A 17,313-nucleotide genomic window follows, 5' to 3' on the forward strand; every position below is an offset into this window, starting at 1 on the left:
CTTTGAACAGTGATGTTTCTTATCCAGCACCCCCCCTCCAAGCCTACATTATGTTGCCATTCTAATCATCTTACTTACAGGTTATGGTCCCATAAAAACTGCCTCTGATGATCTCAGTAACAAGAATGCATCATGATGAGGCATGACATTCATGATGGAATCAAGAATCACTCCCTGACTAACCTGTCTGTGGCACAGCTCCACTGACTCCCTCTGCCATCTCTGACTTCATCGTGCCCGGCCCTACAGCACGCCGAGCAGCTTCTGTTTTTGTCTCATGCTAAGAACCAGATCTGGCACAAGGCTGCTTAACAACAACAGGCTTGTGCGCTGCATCTCTTTATGGTGAGCAAGACAATTAGGCTACAATCAAAGCATATAGAGAGCCAGAAAGACTCATCCCTCTTATCTCCACCAAATTCAGTTCGAATTGATGAGGGCATCCTCAAGTACAATGGTTGTAAAGCTCTCTGCAAAGACATTTTCTTCCCGACAGAAACCTTCAGAGAGCTCCATTTTGCCAAGATTTTATGTTTCGAGTATGAAACATGAGAGAGGGCAAGAAAGAAAAATGACTGGTTGTATAATGAAGCCTCCCTGCAAATCCACTGATGTTTAATATCTCACAGAGAATAATATTTGATACAGTACATGCTTCACGTCTATGAAAAGTGATCTTTTTGCTGCCGTAACAAGCGAAGCACCACCGTCTCTCCACAACCCATGAGCAAAATGTATAGTAAGACACAGAAAGAAGCAGGAAGATTATTTTGAGGGAGGAATTGTGTTCAGCAACCATGGCTGCCTGTGTCTTGGCCTCTGTCAACCTTATTGCTTTGGTCCTGTTTCCCAGCTCCTCTCCCTGCTCCAATATGATAAGATTTACTGGCATGTCCAAATGGGTAATCTTGTTTATTCACTGTAGCTGTTTGGATCCCAGCATCACCAGGAGAATTAAAGGCTCTGAATCTCAGCAGGAGGTCAAGCGGAAAAAAGGAAATGTAGTTTTCCATCTCTATTCTGCCTCTGTGTTGGTGTTCATTAGTGTTGTAACATCTGATATTATTTTCATTGCAGCCTACTCCTCTGTTGTTGATCTCACTCTGCATATCTCGCTCCTGCTTGAGCTCTTCAACCCAGCATCCCCCAGTGTGCACGGGTTAGGGTTAGTACAGTGCATGTGTGTGTGCATGAGTCTATGTGTTTATAAGAGAGAGAGGCAGAATCCTTCAGGAGTACTATATGCTGCTTTTTTCTCAACAGCGCTTGTTTGACAGCCACATTTCAGATGCAACTCTGACTTCTTGAATCCATACCATTGATCCAACATCTAAATGGCGAATTTCTAAATTGCCAGTAAATTATTTAATTGATCAGTTGGAAAAGCCCAGCGGTATTTAGGCCAGAAGGGGAAATAGAGCTGACAGCCTGCAGGTTAAGCAGGGAGGTGTGGTTCGTCACGTGAGCATGTTCTCTCTCTCTCTGCCAGAGATCTTCAATTATAAGAGGCTTGTAATGCTTTTCCATCCCCCCCATCAATCCTTCACCTCTATTCATATAAGCCCGGGCCTTTATCACTCTGTCTTATGAGGGAAATCTGCAGACACCAAGAGTTGATCTCATGCTTTTTCAACGCAAATCCTCTTTGCAGATCTCTCTTTTAGAGACATTTGACACACAGTATTACAAACCATGTTACTTTATGGACGCTGTCCTCCTCTCACCAGAGAAGTTGGAAGGTCAAGATCGACCCACATCTTAGTTCATCACCGCCCCCAGAATTTTGTGAGATAGGTTGAGCCTAATCTGTGATACAGTTCTGCCATCCTTAGATGAGAGGGGCATGAAAACAATCCCAGCTGAGCAGATGTAATCTTGGGATTCAGATAGCAGCAATATGTAGTGACCGTAACACTGGCACAACACGGCTCTGACATGGCAACGTGCACGTCAGACTGCAAAACAGAGTGCGCCTCTGTCCTTTTGGGGCCGACAATCTCCCCATCAGTGAAGCGGTTCACTCACCAAATCAATTCCGCGGCAAGGTAGAAACAAACCACACAGACAAGACATCCTCGGTGACAGAGAGCTTTCATTTGCTCTCTTTCTCACTTTCACTTCCTAATAGATAAGACATCAAGATATCCACAGGGAATTGTTTGTGGTGGTGTGTATCCATGTATGTGGGTGTGTGTGTGAGTGTGTGGGTGGATGGAAATGGAGGGGTGGCAGAGGGGATGCAGGTTGTATGTGATTGCATCAGCCACAGTGGTGAATGCGGATTCCTGGATTTCACTCACGTATAGCAGGGCCATTGAAAGGAAACAGGTGGCGGAGTACGGAGGGGGCGAGGGAGGGGAGGGGGCTATTGTAATTAATGCTGCAGATGCTGCTTTCTGCAGCGCATCTGGGCAGTGCTCTCATTTCCAGAAATCTCCTCCAAATTCTCTGCAAATCCCTGCAGGCCTTCAGAATCCCTTTAAATCTCACAGCAACTTCTTTTATTTCCCCTTGTTTCTTGACCATCACCTCCTCCTCATTCCTGTAATGTGGACCTTACCCCAACCCTTTTCTCTTCTGCATCTCAAACTGAAATATTTAATCTCCTCTCCAATAATTTGCTTTTTTGCACGGCCTTCAGTTCTTCCAGCCCCTGTAACCTCTCTTAAATACTCGTCCAAACACCTCTCCCAGTCCTGCACACCTTTGCACAGTTCAGCAGACCAGCGGCATGTGTTTGTTGCAGTCACGGTGGTGGGAAGACCAGTCTCCAATGATTACGGTTTGCTCAGGATTAAAGTGAATAATGCTTTAACATATTCACTCTGGTATTATCCTGATATCCCCGACACTGCTTCACAGGGGCAGCAGAGCCGGACCAGGATGCCACCTCACCACAGACGGCATGCGGAGCACCAGGTGGAATACGGCATCAAAAATGGCCAAATGGGACCACAGGGGGTTCAGCTCTGATTCAGCAGAGGGAAATAAATACACCAAGTTTGTATGTATTAAAGTGAAAGTGTTGGAGCCTTTTACATAAAACATAGAGCAATTTAGAGGGCAAGAGAAATAACGGAAATGATATACTGTATGCAATATGATCTGCTCTGTCCCACTCCACTGTCATTTTGTAAAATTGCAACACGCAATACTTTCAGGAGAAAAAAAAAGGTAGACATGTTTTGATTTGCATTCATTCACAAATCAAGGGCACATTAAAATGAGGGCAAAGAATTCAACAATCTTCTGAATTTTCTACGCTCTTATCTCCTTCAGCTCGGCAAGCAATGTGCCAACAGAGCGCTGGGGAGAGGAAAAAAAGCATCTTTGCATAAAATAGCAAGCGAGCAAAATCTAAAACAGTTGGTGAGGAACTCTAAATAATCACGGTGCTTTTGGAGATGAATACATTAGCATAACTTAGTCCCAGTGAAGTAATCACTCGTCTCAGGGTGAGAAGATCCCCTCCAGGCTCATCTCGCTCCTGCTGCTTCTATCCCCCTGAGTTCAGCCTCGGCAGAATAACTGACCCCCTGAGAATGAGGGGTAGAAGGGACACGTGGCAGAGAGGGGAACAAGTTGAAGACCCCTATTGGTTTGTAGCAAAGTGCCTTCGGCAAGTGATAAGATCATATGCAAAGAAGGACAAATCCACTACAAAGCATCGTTTGGTCTGCCTTTGTGCCCCATATCACCGTGGGAGTGACCACATGTACTGGAGAAACCCAGTGTTCAAATGAAGCTATGACCAAGTCAGCATGTGTTCATCGCAGGGAGAAGACAAATGAAGAGAACAGCCTCCAGATAAAAAACAAAGAAATACTTCATATCTAAATTAATGACACTATTGTGACAGATCCTTGTTGTGGCATGACTGCATTTTAATGTGAGCGGCTTTGATGATTATTGTTTTTTTCTTCAATTTTAAAATATCAGAAAAATTCAAGCTGCTGATATTGTTTAAGTAATTTTATATTTTTCTGATATGCAGTAAAATATTGAGGCACAATTGAAAATTGCATAACTGGGGATATGAAAATACAGAAACATGCATACAAAAGCAGTAAGCTAAACTATAAAGCTATAAACCAGTGCACTGATTTAAAGATCATATACCCAACTTATTCAGAGTGGTCAAAAACCTGCTAACACTCATGTACTGTACATCTGGCTTTTGTCTGCAGCGGGAATGGATAGGAACGGAATTCACTCCCAGGTCAAATGAGCCTGCAGTTGATTCGTTTTTGTATCTGCAGTCAGTGAGGGAAAAAATGACACCCGGGTGAATGCATTAATTTTTTCTTCTTTTTTTGGAAGTCTACATATTGATGCTGCACCCTTTTCTGGTGAAACATTATGACACGTCGAAGCATTAGATGTGTCAGAGGCCAAGTAAGACAAGTCAGCAAAGTTGTAAAGAACCATAAATATAGATACACGACTTAAACTCTCATCTATATGTCAGAAGTACCAGTGGGGGAGGAAGTACTCAAACATTTTATGTAAGTAAAAATACACATAACTAACCAAAAAAAGTTACATTTTCTACTTGAGCAAAAGTTTGTAAGTACTTGCGTTTAAGTATACTTTCATTATTATAGGTATAAGTACTTCTACTTCCTAATGCATGTGTCAACTACATCATTATGGTTGAGTCTGAGCGGTGGCCTCATCCAAATCAATTTGAGCTATTTCTTCTTCACCAGTGATGCTGCAGGTGTTGAAGGTGGAGGAAGGGGTCTAATGTGAACTGCCCCCACACATATGAACATTAAATGCAATGCATTGCAAAAATGTAGCGGAGAAGAAAGTAGAGATATTGCTGATATGTGTGGTAGAGAAATTTTGAAAAGTACCTGACAAGAAATCTACTTAAGTGCAGATACATGAAAAAAGTACAATTAAGTAAAATGTACTTCATTACATCCCATCACTGTGGAGTAGCAAAGACTACAAGACCAGTATATATCTATCTATATATATAGAAATATATATAGATAGATAGGTAGGTAGATAGCTAGGTAGGTGTACTTTATTGAACCCAAATTGGGAAATGATTGTTACAGCAACTTGTCAAGGGCATAGCACTTAGAGCAAAGAACGAGAGTGAATACAAGAGATGACAAACTATGAATAAGAGACAAGCGTGCAAAACTGCAGTAGCTGTTTGCAAAGGCAAAGTAGAAATATGGCTAAAATAAAATATAAACATAAGATGTGCATTCAAAACCAATCACAGTTATTGCAGTAGTAATCAGAGAGTTCTGGTGTGCACAGAAACTGGTAAGTGAATAAATGACCTCTGTGCTGATGACACATCAGAGCCTGAACATGTGACGTCAGTCTGTGATGAGGATAAACCTCCATAACGTACACATGACGTCACGCACTTACACACTCTCAGACAGAAGCAGAGCCACGTTTAACCATCAGGGGAACAAACTCCCAGACGGACTTGGACAGAGTGAGAATGTGACTCAGGTTGTTTTAATTCTGAATCCATTATCCTTCCTGCGATGGGGGTGAACCCTGCGTGTTTGTCCGCGGGGACGCTCACTGTTGTTGGGTTGTGGTTGTCGTCAGGCCTCGTGTCTCTTCCTCTGCCCGCTGAACTGTCTTTAGCTGCTAGCATTAGCCGCACTGGAAAACAAGCTAGCAAACAGGTAGTTCCACGATGCGGTTGTGAGGTGACAGTATGGCAGGCTCATTCATAAAGCCTGACTGACACTGACCGCGCTCATCTCTTTAAGATTAGACGCTGGTTAGTTAGTTTTTTTGACGAATTCACACTGTTTATTTCCCCCAATGGATTCAAGGGTGCAATATCAACTTTGACCACTCGCATTTTCGGGTGTAAATTAGGGGGGCGCTGTTTCAGTCATTACAGGAAAACATAACCAACTCACTGAGAAAGTAAGTTTCTGCTGTGAGAGGCAGTTATGAAAGTTTTTTTTGGTATTTTAAAAACACTGTGTGTGGATAGTTTGGATATATCTTTTATAGCTTGATTTATGTTCATTAATGTCTCCTCAGGGGCCCAGGCTTGTTGCTAAAGGAGACTTGGGAGTTCTAGATGAAGAAGCTACAGGAAATCAAGGATGATGCTGCCATTTTTCAAAGGTAATGTCAAAATAATTATTAATATTATTGATGATTACCAGTAGGAATAAAATGTGCTATGCTGAACCAACATCCATCAATAAGTAACCAAATTAAAGATAACATATGCATCTATGTGCACTCTGCATGTAGGCCTTTTAAAATCTACATTTTGATAAATAAATCACATAAGCATTAAACATCTTGCATTTAATTATACATATGCAAGATCAACACATTTTTGATGCTTCACTATCTTTATTAAAACATAATTTTTCTTCATAGGATTACCTTAAGCCACATTAGTAAGTATTTTAGATGTTGCTGTTGATTTAAATTACACCTTGTTGCCAGTACTACCTGACCCACTGGGAATCAATATCCAATCAGCAGCTTTCAGCTCATGCTTTTTTTTCTTTTGTGGTCACTACGCCCATCAAATGTAGAGCAAACTTTACTCAGGCAGATGGAAGGCTAAGAGAAAGTTCGCAGACCAAAGCGTCTCTGTGAAGTAGTGACACGGTTGCTCATGATGACGCACAGACCTTCTTATTGACAGTTTCGTCCTGCAATGTAAATGTATAAACGGTTTGTAAGAGAGTCATTCGCAAACTTTTCACCACAAAGTCTCTTATCGCTGTCGTTTTTATTTTGAAGAAATGTTGCTATTGAGCATTTCAAATTTTTCCACCCTGCTTGGAGCAACACAGACCAAGTGCCACTGAGTCCGATCTACAGGAAATACTGACGGAGAGCACTTTGAGAGGAAAAAGAATATTTATTGTCATGTCGGGAGAACTGTGTCTTTATCCCTCTGTGTTCATGTGGGTCATGGTCACAAAGAATATTCCCACTGAAGTTGCCTTTATTTAGATTCCAGTGAGACAGAAGGAGGCTAAAAGTGAACCTTTCCAATAGAGCTCCAGTCTTAGGGAATACAAAGCTCATTCACAACTGACAGAGAGCCTTGTGTATTTCAGTGTGATACAGAAAAGTGCACATTAACATAGTCTGACTGAAGTTCCCGCAAGAGGCACATATGTATGTATCTCTCGTAAAATGCTGCCGCTTCCATCATCAGTGTGTCAAATCTTGCATGACTCACATTGTGGCAAATTGTGATGCATTTCCTCCTTTGTCTCTGCCTCATGTGGGATGTATGCTAACTGATCCTTTAGAAAAAAAGCACTATATTCTACATTTACAGTAAATTGTATTTTGTACTTCAGCTTATCTTTAGTACCCACATCACATCAGTCATATCCTTCTTATCTCTGTTTCCTTGTTTGTATTTGCTGACATTGCTGCCTGTTGTCTCCTTTAATCAGAAACGGTGTTTGAACAACTTTTTTTCTCCTCTGAAACAGAAAAGGTGTTTTAGACTCACTGTGGGTTTTCAAGCATCTCAAGCTCTTCACCATTGAGATCTCCCATAATGACTGCTTGGTGGATTCAAGGTCCAAAGCCAACACATCTCTTGCATGCATAATGAACGGCATGGCTAAATCCTCAAGCATGCATGCAAGGCAATGTAAAGGAATCTGCTCAATAGCTGTTTTGCTGGGCCCACTCTTCCTGTGCTGAAATGATAAACAAAAGCAGTTGTGTACACTAGAATCTGTCCAAGTTTGTCAGTTTTGACTTCAGAGCTTGTTGTAGTTGTTGGTGGTTGTTCTCTCAGTGGGATGGCCATCGTTTTGTATGCATGTGTTTGTGTGTCTGAACTGTCGATTTTGCTTGTGTTCATGTTTTTGCACTGGTTGTGTAACTTGTGTGCATGATTTTGGCAGTGAAAATGATCAGGATGGAAAAATGCGTTGGATTACTGACGTGCTGGCGAGATCTAAATGAGAGCAAATGAAAAAGGAGGCCAGGAATAGAAGTTGTTGGATGAATGGATACTGAGAAGTAGATAAAAGGGTTTGATAAAGACAGTGACAGCGTATTCTCCATCGATGTGACAACCCTCTGATGTTACAGGTGTTACTGTTTGATCTGTCCACTTTCTGCAATTGCCAGTTGCTAATGCGTCACCCTCTCTCTTCTCATTCTTTGTGTGTGCCTGTGTGTGTTTCTCCTCTATCGTCTGTTTCCTCCAGCCTGGGTAAATGTCAGAGCAAGCTGCTGCTCTTCCCAGACCACGCCGTGGGAGACAGACCAACCTCATCGCCGTGGCAACCCTCTGTTCTGGCTCAAAGAAAGAGGCAAGGGTGGAGAAGAAAGGAACTTCTATGCCTCTGAACCCCCACTAGTTTCCTCATCCCCCCTCGTCCTTGTGCATTGTAGCCCAGGCATGAACCATGTGGCCAAGCTCCCAGGCTTCACTGTGACTGGAGAAGAGCAAGACAGGAGGGCTGCAGTAGCTAAGTAGGTGATGAGGGATTTGATCAAATCTAATCTAATAAAGTGGGAAAAAACACTGCAGAAATATTGGCACAGAGAATAAATTAATTAATAAAACAAAAAGGCATCCTGTTTAATTCTTAAAGAGACGAATCTCGCCAAGACATTTCTCATACAAGGTAAAGAAAACTTCACTAGAATTACCAGCAGAGCTATTAGATTTCCCAGAATACTTCCCTGGTCAGAGCCATTGTATTTGGTTTCAATTTATAGCAGCAGGAGGCAGCCTGATACCTTTCTTCCCCGGTAATGGCTTTCTTCTCCAAGCTGACTTGTCACCTCTAACAAGGACTGTACCTTAAGGGATTTCTGTGGTCATGAGGAGTAGTCATATTAGCCTGGCCAAAGACTGTCACTCAAATCCAAAGTAAAGACTTTTTTTTGTGCCAGCACAATCGGTTATGGCACTGAGTTGAGCCGCTGAAATTACAGCATTTAGCTATTGCCTTCCCCGAGGGAGCAGTAGGGGACCAAAATTGAGAGATGGAGGGAAAGAAGAGTGGCAGTGGTGGTCAGAAGTGAGGAACCATCTGGTTGTAGGTGAGGGACCATATTTAACACTGGCGGAAGCCCAGTAATGTGTCTCCGCTGCATCCAGGTTTCTTTCTGCAAATGTTCCCACTTCCTACTGTATATTTTTTCATTTTGCTCTGTGCAGTTTTTCTCTATATTCATTTAATATTCCCCATTTCTTTTTCATTTCCTTTGGTATTGACAAGGAAATGTACACACGGATAGTCTATAAACTTTAGCATGTCTGTCAGCTGCATCATTCTGCTCTAATAGTTAAGATTTATTTCTCTCTTTGTGTTGCTGTCTTATCAGATCCTCTCTCTCTTACTCTCGCATTGGAAGCATACGGAAAGTCCGCCTCTGACATGCTGTTACTCACCCCTGTCCTTTTATGCAACCCATTTCATTTCACCCACGCCACCTTCTTTGCAGGCTGTTGTATCACAGTTAGGCTGCATCTATAGAGAGTACAGACTGCAATCATTCTCCTTCACCTTTGCCACGCTTACAGCTAAAGCTTGTTCACAGTTTGTCAATGTGTGTGCTTGTATAACTGAAAAATGTCATGAATGCAGAGCTACAACTGTCTATGCACAAACGCTCAGGTGTGGATGAGTGCAGTATTTGCATGTGAATGTGAGTATTCATCTGTGGAAGGGCTGTTTTGCCAGTAATAATCAGCGATTGCACATATGTGATTGCATGTTCCCTCATTAGAACTAATATGCTGTGTGCATGTGCATGGAGGGCAGAAGGGACACGCTCGCCTTGGGTGCTGTGGCAGGTGTATCTGAAAGAATTTCCATGTGAGATGCCCAGTTTTGTGTGATCTTGATAAAAAAAATTTTTTGAAGGTGTGTGTGCATGATTGCATTTTTGCGAGCACGTGTCCTTTGTGTGTCTGTATGGACTTGTGTGTATGCATAATGGTGTTTTCTGCTCGACTGGCCGTGCCGGTGTGCGCCTGTGTTCAGGTTGCACATGACCCCGGCTCCGCTGGGAGGTCTGTGTCTTTCATGTCTCCTGTTCAGTTCTCCCTCAAATCTGGGTCAAAGGATAAAAGAATAACCCCTATTCGCTATAACACACACGCTGACACACACGCCGGCCTTTCTGAAAAATGACTTATCAGAGACTTGAGTGGTAACAAGGTGGCATTGTGGAGGACACTGAAGCAGACAACTTTTAAAATTCACCTTATGTAGCAGCAGACATGCTGTCCTAAATCTAGATGTTGTCACCTCTCTCTATAAACAACAGTTATTCACTGCACCAGTTACTCATCCAGTCCTTTCCCTTCTTTCTTCCTCCGTCCCCCTCAGTTTATTTCTCCACATCTCACGGTTGACCTTGCGTTAACCAGATGAGAATGCTGGATTTGCAAGTCGGCAGCAAGTCGATTAGGGATGTGTTGTGGCTCAGTGTCTCCTGGCATCTCTTTGTCTGTCTCTTCATTTCTCTCCTACAGGCTTTCTTGCTCCTCCTCTAGTAGACTTCCGTTCTTTCCTTCACTAAGCCTCTTCAACAATGCTGATGCTCTGCATCAGCTTCAACCCTCAGAGGAGCAAAGAGTCATGCTGGGGTATTTGTGCGTGTCAGTGTTTGTGTGTGTGTGCTGGCATTTATGGGCATGCGTGTGTGGCAGTTAGGGAAGATGCTGCTTGACAAAGAACAGAGCATCCTCAGTCCCTTGCATTTCTGGGCAGTGGCTGTCATTTAGGTCTTTCTTTTTCTTGAAAAAAAAAAAAAGATTGAGGGGAAACAGGGAATTGCACTGGGACACCCTGCCTCTCTCATAACCTCAGCCCTGTGGGCCTCAGGCCTGCAGCAGGGCAGTGTGTGTGGAGGATGTTAAGACCTACCGCCTGTCATAGATAAAGGTTGCAGACCTCCTACTAGCAGCAGGACACAACCATCTGGGAGGACCACTTGCAGTTCCTTATTTCAATGTAATGCCTGCTGTGCACCTTCCCATTCATACATACACAGCATCCTTAGAAATCCATGCAGGGCCTGGGAGGACCCTGTCAGATTGATGGAGAAGTCCACTTGGCACACTTGTTGTCCCCAGCAACTTTTAAAAAAAATCTGCTAACACAGAGAGGGTGTCCCCATCACTCCCACCCACCACCTCCTTGACTCCATCCTGCCAGAGTAACACATTGTCCCTGGACTATTCTCTGTTTATTGAAAAGGGGTATAACTTTTGTGTCATTGTGCAAAAAGTCATCAATGCCTGACAGCGGTCTATAAAGCAAGAAAGGTGAATAAAGGCCTAAAGAAAGAAGTAAAGGCCACTCTGTGCCTCTTGCACTGTTCGATCAGTGTGATCATCCAAATGACACCAGCAGCCTCCATATACCTCTCAAAGTTTTAAATATTATGCTCTGCAGTTGTTTCAGCTGTGTGCAGCTCTTTGGTGTAGTCTGTGCATCCATCGGTTCTATTGAAAAGCAATGTCTCTTCTCTTCTTGATGCACCCATGTGCTTTTTGGTTCTATAATGACTGAAACTTTGCAGATGTGAAAGTTCCAAGATAATAGACTCTCTGTACTACACTCAAGCATGATCAATAAAACAGCTACAGGATCCACACCAAAATATAATTGGTTCAACATCTTACCTGACCCATACCACATTGTTCCACCAAGTCTCATGGTGATCCGTCCAGTAGGTTTTGCATAATCCTGCTAACTAACACCAACAATCAAATGCAGACGATTACATAACCTCCTTGGCAAAGGCAATAATAGTGATGAAACCGATCATTCAAATACTTGGATGATGATAATTGAAAAGGCAACATCTGCAGGATAAAAGCTTTCAGGTCAACCCCAACACGATGCAGCTGTCCACCCGTTCTGCCTAACAAATGTTTAGTTTGATCATTTGTATTCATTGAATGTGTTTCAACTATAGTATTGGAGTGCTATGTGAGCTACCACAATGATAATAGCTCAGTGGCATGAGCATATTAATTGTATGGACTGTGTAAAGATGATAGGCTAGTGACACAGGTATGCTAAGGCTTTAAGGGAGGACAGTGGATTGAGGTAGAAATCTCTACCCATTCGGTTTCTCCTCTCCAACGACTCTGGTGCTGATCTCATATCTTACCAGTGGAACCTCGAGGAGCGAGATACACAGCTATCCTGGGAAATTACCCTGTCGACAGACGGCACATTGAGACTTCGTTAGCACAACCACCCAACCTAGTGCCTCTCCAGCCTGATCGAACAGAGCAGCTCTCCATGACAGAGTAAACAAAGCAGAATCACAGGGATGATGAGGAAAAGAAGGTTTTCTTTTTCATGTGATTCAGTTGCTGCAAATCCCTGAACACCCATGTGGATTTGTTTGTTCAAGCATTTGCACCTATGAGTGTTTTGCAAGTTGAAATTTTAAGGGGGTTTGTCTTTGTTTTAATTATATTTTTTGTGTTTGTGTGTGTGTGATCGTATGTTAATTTGAATGTATGACCATGTCCAAATTGATATACTATTTCAGTGTTTGTATTAATGCAAATATGTATGTGTTTGTGTGTGTGTTGATATGCGTGTGTGTGCTCCTCTCTGTCTGTGTGTGTTTCCTCGTGCGCTTTAGGCAGCGAAGAGTGTTTGTGTTGAGGAGAAAGCAGAAGCAGAGGAGAGGTGTAAGTCAGAGCCTGCAAGTAAACAACCTGCAGTAGCTACAGTAAGTGTCAGTCTTCCTGCCTCTCTTCCTCTGCCTCCCTGCCTTCCTCCTGTACTTTTCAGTCCTACGCTTAAACAAACACACACAATGATTGTGCTGCCAAGTTACTGAAGAACTTGTTCAGCAAACTTCCCGGGCCCCACGTCTCCACTCAGCTTTTTGTGCCTAAATTGATAATTGAATTGACTATCGCCATGTAATCAATTAGGGTGTTCTTCCCCAGCTCTGAATCAAACAGTTAATTGGCTTGTGCCACAGAGAGGCTGAGATGGAGAGCAGACTGCTGCAGGAGGGACTGTTGGATTACTACAGATGGGCTCTCAGACCTATTTGCATTGTGCCTGACTTTAAGTTCCTGATTGCCTTTCTGCTTCAGAAATTGCTTGGGTGCGAGCTGCACACAGGTTGCGATTGGACCTCGGTGACAAATCCTGTCCGTTTAAGTGAGGAGGGCAGGGATGTATATAGAGCACACACAGCAGGTTTTCTCTCCGCTTTGATCTCAATCTTTCAGACAGATGCATGCAGTTTTTTCTTCCATTTAACGCCCTTTGTTACTTTTTACCCAATGTCCGGAAAAATTCTTTGCCACCTGCAGTCAGCGCTGCTTTGTCTGAGCACACAGAGAGCAAAGCATTTCAAGTCCAAACAACCCTGCAGTATTGATCCATCCCACACCTTATTCCATTTTGTCCTCTAAAACATGCCTTTTCACTCGGTTGACTTCTATTCAAAGCCATCCAGTGAGACCTGTGTCAATGGGGAAGCTTGACTTCATTCCATAGCTGTGGAAGCCCCCCCAGGGTCTAAGCATAGGCTGCTAGACCATGACAGGCAGGGGGCTAATAGGCCGGATAGGATTGGATAAAAGAAGAGGGGGGGTTGTTGTAAAAAAGTTTTAAGACCAGGACACCGCCATCTGCTTTTGTGGTGATGAGCATCAAAGCCTGAAGGAGCCCTGTTGGGTCTCTCTTTCAGATGGCCGTCCTACATATGGGCCTCATATTTCACCAGGACAGTCAGCCAGCCAGGCCCATTGGGCCACAGCCGAGGCCACTATTCTGTCTCCCTGCATGGTTCCACAGCCTTTGAGAAGAGCAGCGAGATTACTTTTATTTCTCCTGAGAAATGTGGCTAATAAATGACCAGGCCTGACCCAGAGGATTTGGGCCTGCACCCCCACCTCGCTAAATGACGGTATAGAAGAAGAGGGGCTCTGTGGGTATGTTACTGTTGAGAAAAATATTCGAGAAATGGGTCAGTGCATGACTGCAACGACATGCTCCCAGGGTGATTAATTATTGAAGTGACTAATACTACATTTGCCTGGGAGCACCAGGGGCTTCGGTCCAAATTGGTGGCACCATAACAATAATCAGCCCCGCTGCATCTTTTATAGTTTATCTATCCACCCCTCTCCAGTTTTCCCCGTCTCTCTAACTTCCCCTTCATTTCAACTCTTTTTGTGATTTTGCCCTGACAGGTTTCTGTTTTCCTCCTATGTCTCTCCCACTTGACAAACACAGACCTCATTATCTAATTATGCCTTTTCACTCATTCTTCCTATCTCTGTCCCTACTTCCTTTGCCTCTTTCAGCCCCGTCTCTTGTTTCCCCGCTGTCAGTAGCTTAGCCTCTATCTATAAGGGAGACCGGGGGGATAAATGTGCTCCTTGATGAGAAATGTGAAGGCCAAACACATATAATATCAGTGCTGATGGAAACCAGCCACTCCTGTCTAACTCTACTTCTCCTTCACTTTTGCCAGACTTTGCCTGCCTCAAGGTAGCATATGGCATTCTCTCAGACTGCTGGACTCGTTGGCCTCCCACACAACAGTGTGCATCCATTTCTCCCTCACTCACAGCTCTTTTATGGGCTCTCCAACAGTTATTTTCTCCCGTACCCTTCTCCCCTGATACTGTGCAGAGCCCCATCCCTCCACATTCTATTTCACACAGCCACACTTCAGTGGCGTTCACTGCAGAGATGGCTCAGGTTTGGCAGTTGGTGAGAGGAGGGCGGTCGAGTCTGGAAGGTACAATCATTAGTTAAATATTAGCCAGACTGTGCTCTATTCCCCTAACATCCATAGGAGGGGTGCAAGAGTCATACCCTTCCAAAACAATGGGCCATAAGGGGATGGCTTTGTTGCGTGCACACACATAAACACAAAAACCTCCCTTTCTTCCAAACTCATACAGATGGTGTTCTCTTTGTTAGATCTCGTACCTAAGACCCAGTGCATCATACCCCTTGAGAGATGTGTTAACCTTACCAAGGTACAAGCAGAAGGGGTAACAATAATGAAGGTGGGGTCACAAACAACAATGGACAGGACCCAAAATTACGCAGTCGTACAAAGGAAAACACGGCCAATATGTGTTGTGCCTGCAGATGTATGAATCCTGAGGTGAGGACAAAAAGTTAGTTAGAACAGTAAAGTTGAACAGATGGTTACACACAGCAAAAGTTGTGTTTACTGCACTTTTTTATACTATGGCCAGGGGTAAGTGAAGCTGAAAGCAGTAAGAGTCATTTCCTACCTGGTAAAAGTCACTGTCAAGTGGCCGATGAATACATGAGGGTGGATTTTGCCTGCATTTGGCTGCTTTAAATGACAGTTGGGCAGCTGTTTTATGACTCTGAGCTGATGTTTAGGAGGTTTTGCCTCAGGGTGAGTTCTTTGGTGATGATAATGAGGAAACTGAGAATAGCAGTTTGAGGTTTTACTTGGAGTAATGCTTTGTTCATGTGTTTCATCGTGTGTTGTGGGGGAGCCAGAAGCTGCACATTCGCGCTGCACAGGATTCGTGCTGTTTGTGTGGTGAAAGGTGTCTGGAATTCATGCCGGGAGTCTCAGCGATCATCTCTGCTCTGCCCAGGAAGCCTCTGGTCAGACAACCGCTTTCTCAGCACACTCCGTCTATTCTCAGTTTTTATTTTTCCTCTCCCTTCCTTCTCCTCTAACCTCTCTCTGCTTACCTGCTGTTGATCGTCACATGATCCACATGTGAAAACAAAATAAATGAACTGTGAACTTGGAAAAAAAAATTATGAAAGATTTATGATTTACAATATAACGTGACAATAAAATTCTCGGGGAAATTCTAGAACAATAAAAGCCCTTTTGTGAAAAAGATCAGACTTGACTTACAAACCCCCCATCTCAATAGGATTGTCATCGCAGCTGTTTTCTTTTTTATTTATGTCCTGTAACTTCCATATAATGTCCATCATGTGGTTATCCACTCCAGGTAATGCGGGGCAGATGGGGCTGAAATTGGAAACAGTCTGATTCGTCCGTATTCATTGCTTTCTTTTCTGGCTGCAGCTATGAATTCATCTCTAGTCTCCTCGGGTCCTCAGCGAGAGGTGGCTGAGGAGAAGGTTTTTTAACTGGTGACAAAACAAAGCAGTTTCATTTAACCAAAGTGAGCAATTAAAACTCTTGTAAACGCACAGCATCATTCACCACCTGTAACTGGGTGGAACATGATGCTACATCTGCAACACTGTTAGACTGACTGAAACGCTGGTGCCGAAGACCTATACACACAATGAGCATTGATAGAGACAGACAGACAGGATCTGTAAACCCCTGTCGCCACACCCGTATGTTTCCAGCTTTGCTCTATCATTCCCCAGAATCCCCAGCAGAGCGAGCTGGGCAGGCACAGGTGTGAGCAATTAGTCGGATTCAGTAATGTACTCTCCTGCTCTCAGCTCTTTGCTCTCCTGAGTCCCAGACGGGGTCCACTGGGCAGGCAACAGTGCAATTAGTTCAATTTGGTAGCGTCGATTCATCCAGAAGCAGCCCCCCCAGTGCACTTTCTCGCTACAATAAAACACAGCACTATGAAATAGGCCTAATCCTCACTTTAGTGCGGAACTTCTGCCGAGCACTGAATAAATCCACAATCCACAGTGTCATTCAAATGCACTCTGGGTATGCAGCTCATTCTTTTGTTTTGTGTGTGAGCTTAGGTTATCTCATGATAAGGCTAGGAAAATCTCTGAAACATTTAATGAAGTCTGAAGAACGCTGCAGGAGATTGTCCATGTCAGACAAAATTTCTGGAACATTCAGGTGAGAGAGATGCCAGAGACGAGTATGCAGAAGGCAGAACATTTCCTATACATTCTACAGTTTTTTTTAAAATCACATTGACACATAAGCTCTCATATCGTGTTCCCAAGCTGACCTCTTTGTCTGTGTCTTCTATATATATAAATATTTGTATTCTTCCAGTATTGTGTTGTGTGTTAGAATGGTCATTAACTTGCTCACTGTGAGTATTGTGGAAGTTTTGCTGCTGTATTATTCCCACATGGTCTCACTTTTTTCTCAATTTACTCAGTGGCTGGCAAGAAAAGTTGTGGAAAATGTCCACTGTAATTGACTTTGACATGCGTCCTCACATACAGCACCTCAGGAATGTTCCAGGAAGTGTTTTAAGTTTCAAGGAAATTAAGAGTATAATAGTAATAAGTCTGTGGTCCTGTTCAGACCTCGTGGTAACATAAGTCCAGAGTGATCCGATCATAAGTGGACAACTAAGTTCAGGTGTGAACCCAAGATGCATTGAGGATTTGCTTGAGA

General features: G+C 43.4%; 1 protein-coding gene across 12 annotated transcripts in view; it reads left to right on the top strand.

Annotated features, from left to right (window-relative positions):
• Window positions 1-5,093: 5,093 nt before the first annotated feature.
• nphs1 (NPHS1 adhesion molecule, nephrin) overlaps window positions 5,094-17,313 on the top strand; it is a 63,408-nt gene continuing 51,188 nt past the window's right edge. For 2 of the 12 annotated variants that reach the window (XR_011245969.1, XM_069537921.1), the window contains exons 1-4: window positions 5,103-5,916; window positions 6,037-6,123; window positions 8,202-8,469; window positions 12,622-12,711. The gene's annotated coding sequence lies outside the window, so the exon portion shown is untranslated. Of the gene's footprint in view, window positions 5,917-6,036; window positions 6,124-7,469; window positions 7,560-8,201; window positions 8,470-12,621; window positions 12,712-17,313 lie in introns of all 12 variants that reach the window. The other 10 variants (XM_069537923.1, XM_069537924.1, XM_069537918.1 and 7 more) reach the window with 9 other exon arrangements.

The sequence above is a fragment of the Paralichthys olivaceus genome, chromosome 13 (assembly GCF_024713975.1).
Source record: "Paralichthys olivaceus isolate ysfri-2021 chromosome 13, ASM2471397v2, whole genome shotgun sequence".
Classification (NCBI taxonomy): domain Eukaryota; kingdom Metazoa; phylum Chordata; class Actinopteri; order Pleuronectiformes; family Paralichthyidae; genus Paralichthys; species Paralichthys olivaceus.